This window comes from Pan troglodytes, chromosome 23 (assembly GCF_028858775.2).
Source record: "Pan troglodytes isolate AG18354 chromosome 23, NHGRI_mPanTro3-v2.0_pri, whole genome shotgun sequence".
Lineage (NCBI taxonomy): Eukaryota > Metazoa > Chordata > Mammalia > Primates > Hominidae > Pan > Pan troglodytes.
In genome coordinates, this window is record NC_086016.1 from 11,529,011 (window position 1) to 11,540,482 (window position 11,472).

Consider the following 11,472-nt stretch of genomic DNA (forward strand, 5'->3'; position numbering starts at 1 on the left):
AGAGGTTAAGAATGACTGCATCTAAATATTGTCATCTGGTCCACTCTTTTTCCATCTTGTACACAAGGATATCATGAGTTTTATTTAAAGCACTACTGAAACCAAGATAAACTCTGGCTTAGCATGCCCCTGACGGATCAGTGTAGCAACCTTATCAAAACCAAGATTACCTAAAAGTACTAACCAAAGGAAAAGCTCCCTCACCCCAACCTATGACTGCTCACATTTTTCAGATTGAATCATTTCAGTTGTATTTTAAGGTTCATTGACTCTTTACCACCTCCAAGCTGCTCCTGAACACAACTGATTATTATTTTTTAATTCTGAAAACTTTCTCACTTCTAGAATTTCCACTTGAGCCTTTGTTATTATTGTAGTTTCTTCTTCTCTGCTGTGATTTCCTATTGATTTATTTTAAGGGTTTTTTGGGTTTTGATTTCAGTAAGAATTACAATAACTACTTTAAAAATCCACACTAATTCCAACATCTGGGTCATCTTGAGGTCAGTCTCTATTGATTGCCTTTTTCTTTGAATATGTTTCTTTATATGTTTGATATAATGGGATTGAATTCTGAAGATTGTAAAACTAGATTTTGTTTTGTTCCTCTGAAAATTTTGATAATTTTTTGTTTGTTGTATTTTGTTTGATTTTTTTTTCTATTGTATACTTTACAATAATTTTTCCTCCAATGGTTTTAACATTTCTATTTCTCAAAATATTTATGTTTATGTTAAAAATTATACAAAGTAGCTTGGTGCAGTGGCTCCCATTGGTAATCCCAGAACTTTTAGAGGCCAAGGCAAGAGGGTCACTCGAGCCCAGGAGTTGGAAACCAGCCTAGACAACAGGGCAAGACCCTGTCTTCACAAAAAATTAATAGGGTGATGCAAAAAGTAATTGCGGGTTTTGCCATTACTTTCAATGGCAAAACCCGCTATTACTCTTGCACCAACCTGATAAAAAATAAGCTGGTTATGGTGGTGGCATGTGCCTGTGGTCTCAGCTATTTGGGAAGTGAAGGCAGAGGTGGGAGGACTGCTTGAGCCCAGGAGTTCCAGACCAGCCTGAGACCCTGTCTCTATGAGAAAAAAAAAAATTAGCTGGGCCCACGTACCTGTGGTACTAGCTACTTGGGAGGCAAAAGCAGAGGTGACAGAATCACTTGGGCCCAGAAGCTCAAGGCTGCAGGGCACTGTGATTGTGCCACTGCACTCCAGCCTGGGTGATGGAGCATGACCCTGACTCCAAATAATAATAATAATTACAAAAAGGAAAGAGTTAGAACACCAGGTTAGGGTTAAGTATTCTAAAATTCAGCTGACTTACTCTGTTCTCTGTAAAACAGGTTGCCACAGAAAATATCACATGCCCAGTTAATTTGAAATTTCAGATAAACAAATACTTTTTTCAGTGTAAGTATATCCCATGCAATATTTGGGACATGCTTATACTAAAATATTATTCCTTGTTTATCTGAAATTGAAATTTAACTGGGTATTACATAATTATAGCAGCCTGACCATAAAAGGTATGTAGGCTGAGCAAAATTCTAGTTTAAACTTCAAGCTTTATAATAAATTCATTATTAATCGAGAACTATTATTTAATGAGACCTGTGTAGATCCCCATATTTATCTTTTTAAATATGGAACTAGGAAAGCTACATAAAGAACATTTATAGAAATAAGTGACTGTTCTATAGCTGAAAGGAAAACTCTAGCTTTTATTTTTCTCCCCATACTTAAGCTTTATTCTACATTTGTATAAACAATAAAATTACAGCTCAACTTTGGAAGCACAGATCATAATAAAGATCCCAGAAACATTTAACAGGTAACAAATCTTTCACATCATCTTACTATAGCAACTAAACATATAGTAACTTAGAATGATCCATTAATTATAAGTAAAGCATAAATTCTTTTACAAAGCCTAACTATTAATATTATTGACCATCATAAGAGCAAATATTTTAAGTAAAACACCATGAATACTTTACAGAAAGGAGCGAGTGGCAGACACAGTCATTCTTGGATTTCTTTCAACACCAGGTTTTCTTCCCTTTTGACCTGAACTGGGAGTTGAATATTTCCTCTCTTTGCCCTCTGACCCTCTAGTCTCTGAAGCATCTTTTGTACTAGAGGTATGTGCAGAGACTTCCTGGAAATTTGGATTTGTAAATTATGCTGTTGTATCTTCTAGGCACTGCAGTGATCGAGATATAGAATGGTTGCTCTTGCTTGTATAAGTGTAACAGTTTGATTCAAAAAAGGAAGTAAAAGGAAGAGAGTTGATTACATTTGGCCACTGACATTAATAATAGTAAATAATAATTGTACTTGTAATATAAACATCTGAAAGTTTTAGTTCTAAGAATGGCTGTCCACATAAGAAAATAATGTAAAATAATTAATGTCTATTATAATTTCTTTAACCAAAGAAAAAGTATAATTTAAAGGTGGCTGTTTAAGGATCAAATTGCAGCAATTGGTAAAAGTAGATATTAGTCATATTTATTAAGTGACACACAGTGATACTGAAGGCACTTATTTCTCAAGAAACATCATTTTCTCCCAACAAGAACATACTACATCCTAGACATGAAATGAAAATAAGCTTTAATTTTCACCACAGGAGGGCGACAATCAGAGAACTGAGGTGGTACAGATCCATTACAGGACCATATCCATGAGTCCATTAGTCTCTACTGTAGGACAGAGCAAGAATTTTTAAAGAATCTCGGTGAAGGCTCCTTTTCAAAAAAATACAAAGAGTAAAGCCTTTGAAACGTAAATTATTTTTTCCAGTTATTACATTGAGGACAAAGTTATAGTTGCAAAGTTAAGATTTTGTAACTATCCCTAAAATTGATTCTCAGTGACTCCCTTGATCTATATATGTTAAGGAAAAAGGCAAGATGAAGATGTGTTAAATGTCTTACAGTTTTTAATAATCAGCTTTAATATAAGGTATACCCAAATAATGGTTAATTAAATGACAATGAAATTATGTTATAGCAGATGCTCACTCATCAACATGCCTTGAAATTAAAGGTTTATAAGGTGCATAAGGGCAAAGTTTTTGATATTGCCATTACATTCACAAAAGTATCTGAGGCACGTACACCATGAAGTTCACTAAGTGCTTGCAAAATAACCAGAACTAAATTTTGTTGAATAAATAAATGAATACTTTTGTATAGCATCTGTTCAAAATCTCTGATGTAAAAATGAAAGTAATCTGAAAATATGCAAAACTGAAATTTCCCACATACAGCTGCCAATTCATACAGACAAAAAGATGAATTTCAAAATGAGAGCCCGACAATAAAATCAAGTTTCAAAATGGCTGGCCTTTTTTAGCAAAACCTATGTTCAAAAAAAGGAATAAGACATCAAATTGTTTTGAGAACCAAAATTTCACTGCTGCTTTTCTAACACCCTGTTGTTAAGCTGAGCCCCCATCCTCTTACTGTCAATAACAGATTTTCATCATCAAATACAAGAAACAGGCAGGGCACGGTGGCTCACACCTGCAATCCCAGCACTTTGGGAGGCTGAGGCGGGTGGATCACTTGAAGTCAGGAGTTTGAGACAAGCCTGGCCAACATGGTGAAACCTCATCTCTACTAAAAATACAAAAATTAGCTGGGTGTGGTGGCAGGCACCTGTAATCCCAGCTAATCAGGAGGCTGAGGCAGGAGAATTGCTTGAACCTGGGAGTTGGAGGTTGCAGTGAACTGAGATCGAGCCACTGTACTCCAGCCTGGGCGACAGACCAAGACTCTGCCTTAAAAAAAATAAATACACAACATAACAGAATCTCTGGGACACATTCAAAGCCGTGTGTAGAGGGAAATTTATAGCACTAAATGTCCACAAGAGAAAGCAAGAAAGATCCAAAATTGGCACCCTAACATCACAATTAAAAGAACTAGAAAAGCAAGAGGAAACACATTCAAAAGCTAGCAGAAGGCAAGAAATAACTAAAATAGAGAAGAACTGAAAGAAATAGAGGCACAAAAAAACCCTTCAAAAAATTAATGAATCCAGGAGCTGGTTTTTTGAAAACATCAACAAAATAGATAGACCGCTAGCAAGACTAATAAAGAAGAAAAGAGAGAAGAATCAAATAGGTGCAATAAAAAATGATAAAGGGGATATCACCACCAATCCTACAGAAATACAAACTGCCATCAGAGAATACTACAAACACCTCTACGCAAATAAACTAGAAAATCTGGAAGAAATGGATAAATTCCTCAACACATACATCCTCCCAAGACTAAACAAGAAAGAAGTTGAATCTCTGAATAGAACAATAACAGGCTCTGAAATTGTGGCAGTAATCAATAGCTTACCATCCAAAAAAAGTCCAGGACCAGATGGATTCACAGCCAAATTCTATCAGAGGTACAAGGAGGAGATGGTACCATTCCTTCTGAAACTACTGCAATCAATAGAAAAAGAGAGAATCCTCCCTAACTCATCTTATGGGGCCAGCATCATCCTGATAGCAAAGCCTGGCAGAGACACAACCAAAAAAGAGAATTTTAGACCAATATCCTTGATGAACATTGATGCAAAACTCCTCAATAAAATACTGGCAAACCAAATCCAGCAGCACATCAAAAAGCTTATCCACCATGATCAAGTGGGCTTCATCCCTGAGATGCAAGACTGGTTCAACATACGCAAATCAATAACTGTAATCCAGCATAAAAACAAAACCAAAGACAAAAACCACATGATTATCTCAATAGATGCAGAAAAGGCCTTTGACAAAATTCAACAACACTTCATGCTAAAAACTCAATAAATTAGGTATTGATGGGACATATCTCATAATAATAAGAGCTATCTATGGCAAACCCACAGCAAATATCATACTGAATGGACAAAAACTGGAAGCTTTCCCTGTGAAAACTGGCACAAGACTGGGATGCCCTCTCTCACCACTCATATTCAACATAGTGTTGGAAGTTCTGGCCAGGGCAATCAGGCAGGAGAAGGGAATAAAGGGTATTCAATTAGGAAAAGAGGAAGTCAAATTATCCCTGTTTGCAGATGACATGATTGTATATCTAGAAAACCCCATTGTCTCAGCCCAAAATCTCCTTAAGCTGATAAGCAACTTCAGCAAAGTCTCAGGATACAAAATCAATGTACAAAAATCACAAACGTTCTTATACACCAATAACAGACAAACAGAGAGCCAAATCATGAGGGAACTCCCATTCAAAATTGCTTCAAAGAGAATAAAATACCTAGGAATCCAACATACAAGGGAGGTGAAGGACCTCTTCAAGGAGAACTGCAAACCATTGCTCAGTGAAATAAAAGAGGATACAAACAAATGGAAGAACATTCCATGCTCATGGGTAGGAAGAATCAATATCGTGAAAATAGCCATACTGCCCAAGGTAATTTACAGATTCAATGCCATCCCCATCAAGATAACAATGACTTTCTTCACAGAATTGGAAAAAAACTAAAGTTCATATGGAACCAAAAAAGAGCCCGCATCACCAAGTCAATCCTAACCCAAAAGAACAAAGCCGGAGGCATCACGCTACCTGACTTCAAACTATACTACAAGGCTACAGTAACCAAAACAGCATGGTACTGGTACCAAAACAGATATATTGATCAATGGAACAGAACAGAGCCCTAAGAAAAAATGCCTCATATCTACAACTATCTGATCTTTGACAAAGCTGACAAAAACAAGCAATGGGGAAAGGATTCCCTACTTAATAAATGGTGCTGGGAAAACTGGCTAGCCATATGTAGAAAGCTGAAACTGGATCCCTTCCTTACACCTTATACAAAAATTAATTCAAGACGGATTAAAGACTTACATGTTAGACCTAAAACCATAAAAACCCTAGAAGAAAACCTAGGCAATACCATTCAGGACATAGGCATGGGCAAGGACTTCATGTCTAAAACTCCAAAAGCAATGGCAACAAAAGCCAAAATTGAGAAATGGGATCTAATTAAACTAAAGAGCTTCTGCACAGCAAAAGAAACTACCATCAGAATGAACAGGCAACCTGCAGAATGGGAGAAAATTTTCACAACCTACTCATTTGACAAAGGGCTAATATCCAGAATCTACAATGAACTCAAACAAATTGACAAAAAAAAAAAGACAACCCCATCAAAAAGTGGGCAAAGAAAATGAACAGACACTTCTCAAAAGAAGACATTTATGCAGCCAAAAAACACATGAAAAAATGCTCATCATCACTGGCCATCAGAGAAATGCAAATCAAAACCACAATGAGATATCATCTCACACCCGTTAAAGTGGCAATCATTGAAAAGTCAGGAAACAACAGGTGCTGGAGAGGATGTGGAGAAATAGGAACACTTTTACACTGTTGGTGGGACTGTGAACTAGCTCAACCATTGTGGAAGTCAGTGTGGTGATTACTCAGGGATCTAGAACTAGAAATACCATTTGACCCAGCCATCCCATTACTGGGTGTATACCCAAAGGACTATAAATCATGCTGCTATAAAGACACATGCACATGTATGTTTATTGTGGCGTTATTCACAATAGCAAAGACTTGGAACCAACCCAAACGTCCAACAATGATAGACTGGATTAAGAAAATGTGGCACATATACACCATGGAATACTATGCAGGATAAAAAATGAAGAGTTCATGTCCTTTGTAGGGACATGGATGAAACTGGAAACCATCATTCTCAGCAAACTATCACAAGGACAAAAAACCAAACACTGCATGTTCTCACTCATAGGTGGGAATTCAACAATGAGAACACATGGACACAGGAAGGGAAACATCACACACTGGGGACTGTTGTGTGGTGGCGGGAGTGAGGAGGGATAGCATTAGGAGATATACCTGATGCTAAATGACGAGTTAATGGGTGCAGGACACCAGCATGGCACATGTATACATATGTAACAAACCTGCACGTTGTGCACATGTACTCTAAAGCTTAAAGTATAATATAAAAAAAAAAAGAAGTCAAGAAACAACAGATGCTGGCAAGGCTGTGGAGAAATAAACACTTTTACACTCTTGGTAAGAATGTTAATTAGTTCAGTCATTGTGGAAGACAGTTTGGCGATTCTGCAAGGATCTAGAACCAGAAATACCATTTGACCCAGAAATCCCATTACTGGATATATATCCAAAGGACTATAAATCATTCTATTATAAAGATGCATGCACGCATATGTTTATAGCAGCACTATTCCCATTTGCAAAAACATGGAATCAATCCAAATGCCCATCAATGATAGACTGGATAAAGAAAATGTGGTACATACACGCCATGGAATACTATGCAGCCATAAAAAGGAATGAGATCATGTCTTTTGCAGGGACATGAATGAATCTGGAAACCATCATCTTCAGCAAACTAATACAGGAACAGAAGACCAAACACCACATGTTCTCACTCATGAGTGGGAGCTGAATAATGAGAACACCTGGACACAGGAAGGGGAACAACACACACTGGGGCCTGTCAGTGGGGACGGGGAGGGAAAGCATCAGGATAAATAGCTAACGCATGTGGGGCTTAATACCTAGGCACCTAGGCGGTGGGTTGATAGGTACAGCAAATCATCATAATGCATGTTTACCTACGTAACAAACCTGCATGTCCTGCACATGTATCCTGGAACTTAAAATATAATTTAAAAAAATAAAAAGAAAACAAGAGTACTGTTCTGCAGCCTGTACAGCAAGCATGATGCTGACATCTGCTCAGCTTCTGGGGAGGCCTCAGGAAACTTAACAATCATGGTGGAAGGGAAAGCAAGAGCAGGAGGAAGAGAGAGAGGGGGAAGGTCCTACACACTTTAAACAACAAGATCTCATGAGAACTCTATCACAAGAGCAGCGCTAGAGGGATTATGCTTAACCATTAGAAACTGCTCCCATGGACCAGCCACCGACCAGCCTCCTCCCAGCAGGCCCCATCTCTGAGAGTGGGAACCACTGGAGGCTGCTCCCATGGACCAGCCACCTTCCAGCAGGCCCCGTCTCTGACACTGGGAACCACTGGAAACTGCTCCCATGGACCAGCCACCTCCCAGCAGGCCCCATCTCCGAAACTGGGGATTACATTTCTATAGAAGTTTCCAATAATGTTGGAACACATACTAATAACATATTTATAAAAATACAGTCCAAAGTAGACCAAACACCATTCACTCTTCAATTTGAAAGTTTTCCCTCTATTCTAATGTCACAATCTCCAGCGTTATTAATCAGAATCCTGCATTTAAGGGCATCTGTTAAATTTTATAGCTGATTAGAAAACCATCATTTAAAGAGGACCAAAATGAGACAACAATTGTCTGTGGTTGATCAAAACATTAAGGGCAGCCACAGTTAAAGACACGAACAACAGCCTTTAAAGTAGAATTTGCTGTAGAGCCTATTATGAGGGAGATATTTCTAGTTATTACCTCTTTTATTCTAAACCATGGAAAAAGGACCTATCAAATAAAGTCCTTCTAGACAGTGAAGGGCTCCTGGCAATGTTCTCTTTAATCCATGATGTGGGATAAGGGGAGTTTTGACTGATTATGAGGCAATGTGTATACCACTAAAGTTTCAACACCGTAAAAGGAAAAAAATGGGTGAGGGAAGTCCTGGAAGAACCAGATGGGGCCGTAGCAGAAGATGATTTCAATCCCCTGACCCCTGAATTGTGGGCTGGTTGTGCTGCATCGCTCTGTGACTTATGGTTCTGCCGCAACAAAGATCTAATTCTCAGGGTTATAGGAAAAGACACATGCGGTACCCCTAAGGCACAGAGAAGGGAGAAATCCAAACCTGACTTAAGTCTAGGGTCCTTAAACCACACAATCTGCTCACAAGGAGGACCTTAACTCTGAAGATACTGATTTGGGGCTGTTTCAAAGAAAGAAATTATAAATATGAGCGGGAAAGAGAACAACCTTCCCAATATCCAGTGGCAAAAAAATGAGGGAGAGGGAAGGAAGGAGAAAGGGAAGGAAGGAGAGAGGGAAGAAAGGAGGGAAGGAAGGAGAGAGGAAGGAAGGAAGTAGGGAGGGAGGGAGATAGGGATGGAAGGAACGAGAGAGGGAAGGAATGAAGGAAAGAAGGAGAGAGGGAAGGAGGGCAGGAAGGAAGGAAGGAAAGAAGGAAGGAGAGAGGGAAGGAAAGAGGGAGGGAAGGAAGGAAGGAGAGAGGGAAGGAAGGAGGGAAGGAAGGAGGGAAGGAAGAAAAGGAAGGAAAGAGGGAAGGAAGGAAGGAAAGGTGGAAGGAAGGAGGGAAGGAAGGAAGGAAGGAAGGGAAGGAACTTGGATACGCACAAAAACAAAATTTAAATTAAAACGGAAGTCTATCATCTGACCTAATTGAAAATGTTCTATTTTCTAAAACAACTTATACAGTCCAAAGATAAAAGGGTGCTGATTGGTATTTGTAACTCTCTAGCACATATTCGAATCAATTTTAACATCTGCTGAAATCTGCCAATTGGCATACTTTCACAAACTTAATACTGGAGCTCAAACTTTGTTTATACCTGAGATTTCACTAAATTTAAACATTGCATCCCCTAATCCTAGCAGAGTAACTGCATATAGAATAGAGGACACATATTTATGCCTCACATTTGTTACCTTGACTAAATTTCCCGTAGTCATAGAAGTCTTTGTCCATAGGGGACATGGATGCTCTGACCTAATGAGAAACAAATTGATATTAAATCATTTGCACTTACGCATTGACTTCACCAAATGTAACCTTACAAAACTCCCTCTCCTGTTTTTTTTAATTTGATTTATTTTTAATTTTTCATTTTTTTTAGAGATGGGGTCTTGCTCCATTACCCAGGCTGAATGAAGTGCAGTGGCACAATCATAGCTCACTGCTGCCTTGAACTCCTGGGCTCAAGCAGTCCTTCCATTTTAGCCTTACAAGTAGCTGGGATTACAGGCATGCACCAACACAGCCAATTAAAAAAGTGAAGTCTTGCTATGTTGCCTAGGCTGGTCTCTAACTTCGGGCCTCAAGCAATCCTCCTGCCTCGGCCTCCCAAAGTGCTGGGATTACAGGTGTGAGCTATCGTACCTAGCCTCCCCATCTTGATAAATTAGGAAATATGGTCCAACATAAATTACAACATGACTTCAAATAAATAAAACTTATTATATAAGACCTAATTAATTAGTGAAGGGGTGATAATCCTCATTGCTTCAATGTTTAGCAGTAGAATTTGGCCTGTTCTTAAACCTGCAAATAATAAATGGCGTTTCACAGTGGATTACTGTAATGTGACTGCAGTGCTCCCATCCATTAAGGCCCTCGTACCCAATGCCTAATATTGTGGTTAATTTTTTTTTATTTCAATAGGTTTTTGGGGAATATAATGGTGTTTTATTTTTTTATTTCAATAGGTTTTTGGGAAACAGGTGGTGTTTGCTTACAGGAATATGTTCTTTAGTGGCGATTTCTGAGATTTGTGGTGCACCCATCACCCAAGCAGTGTACACTGTACCCAATGTGTAGTGTTGTATCCCTCACCACACCCACTCCACCACTCCCAGCCTTTCCCTGAGTCCACGAAGACCATTGTATCATTCTTATGCGTTTGCATCCTCATAGCTTAGCTCTCACTTATGAATAAGAACATACAATGTTTGGTTTTCCATTCCTAGGTTGCTTCACTTAGAATAATGGTGTCCAGTTTCATCCAGGTTGCTGTGAATGCATTATTTCATTCTATCTTATGGCTGAGTAGTAATCCATGTGGTAAATATTTATACCACATTTTCTTTCTCCACTTACTGATTGATGGGCATTTAGGCTGGTTTCAAATTCTTCTAATTGCATACTGTGCTGCTATAAACATACGTGTGCAAGTATCTTTTTCATATAATGACTTATTTTCCTCTGAGTGGTACCCAGGAGTGGAATTACTGGATCAAATGATAGATCTGCTTTTACTTCTTTGGAAATCTCCTCACTGTTTTCCATAGCTGTTGTACTAGCTTACATTCCCTCCAAAAAGTGCAAAAGTGTTCCCTTTTTACCACATCCATGCCAATATCTATAGTTTTTGATTTTTTGATTATGACCATTCTTGCAGGAGTGAAGGGGTATCATATTGTATTGTGGTTTTGATTTGCATTTCCCTGATAATTAGTTATGTTGAGCATTTTTTCATGTGTTTGTTGGCCAGTTGCTTATCTTCTTTTGAGAATTTTCTGTTCATGTCCTTAGCCCACTTTTTGATGGGATGTTTTTCTTGCTGGTTTGTTTGGGTTCCTTGCAGATTCTGGGTATTAGTCCTTTAATCAGAAGTACAGATTGCAAAGATTTTCTCCCACTCTGTAGGTTACCTGTTTACTATGCTGATTATTTCTGTTACTGTGCAGAAGCCTTTTAGTTTAATTAAGTCTCATCTATTTATCTTTGTTTTAGTTGCATTTGCTTTTTGGGTT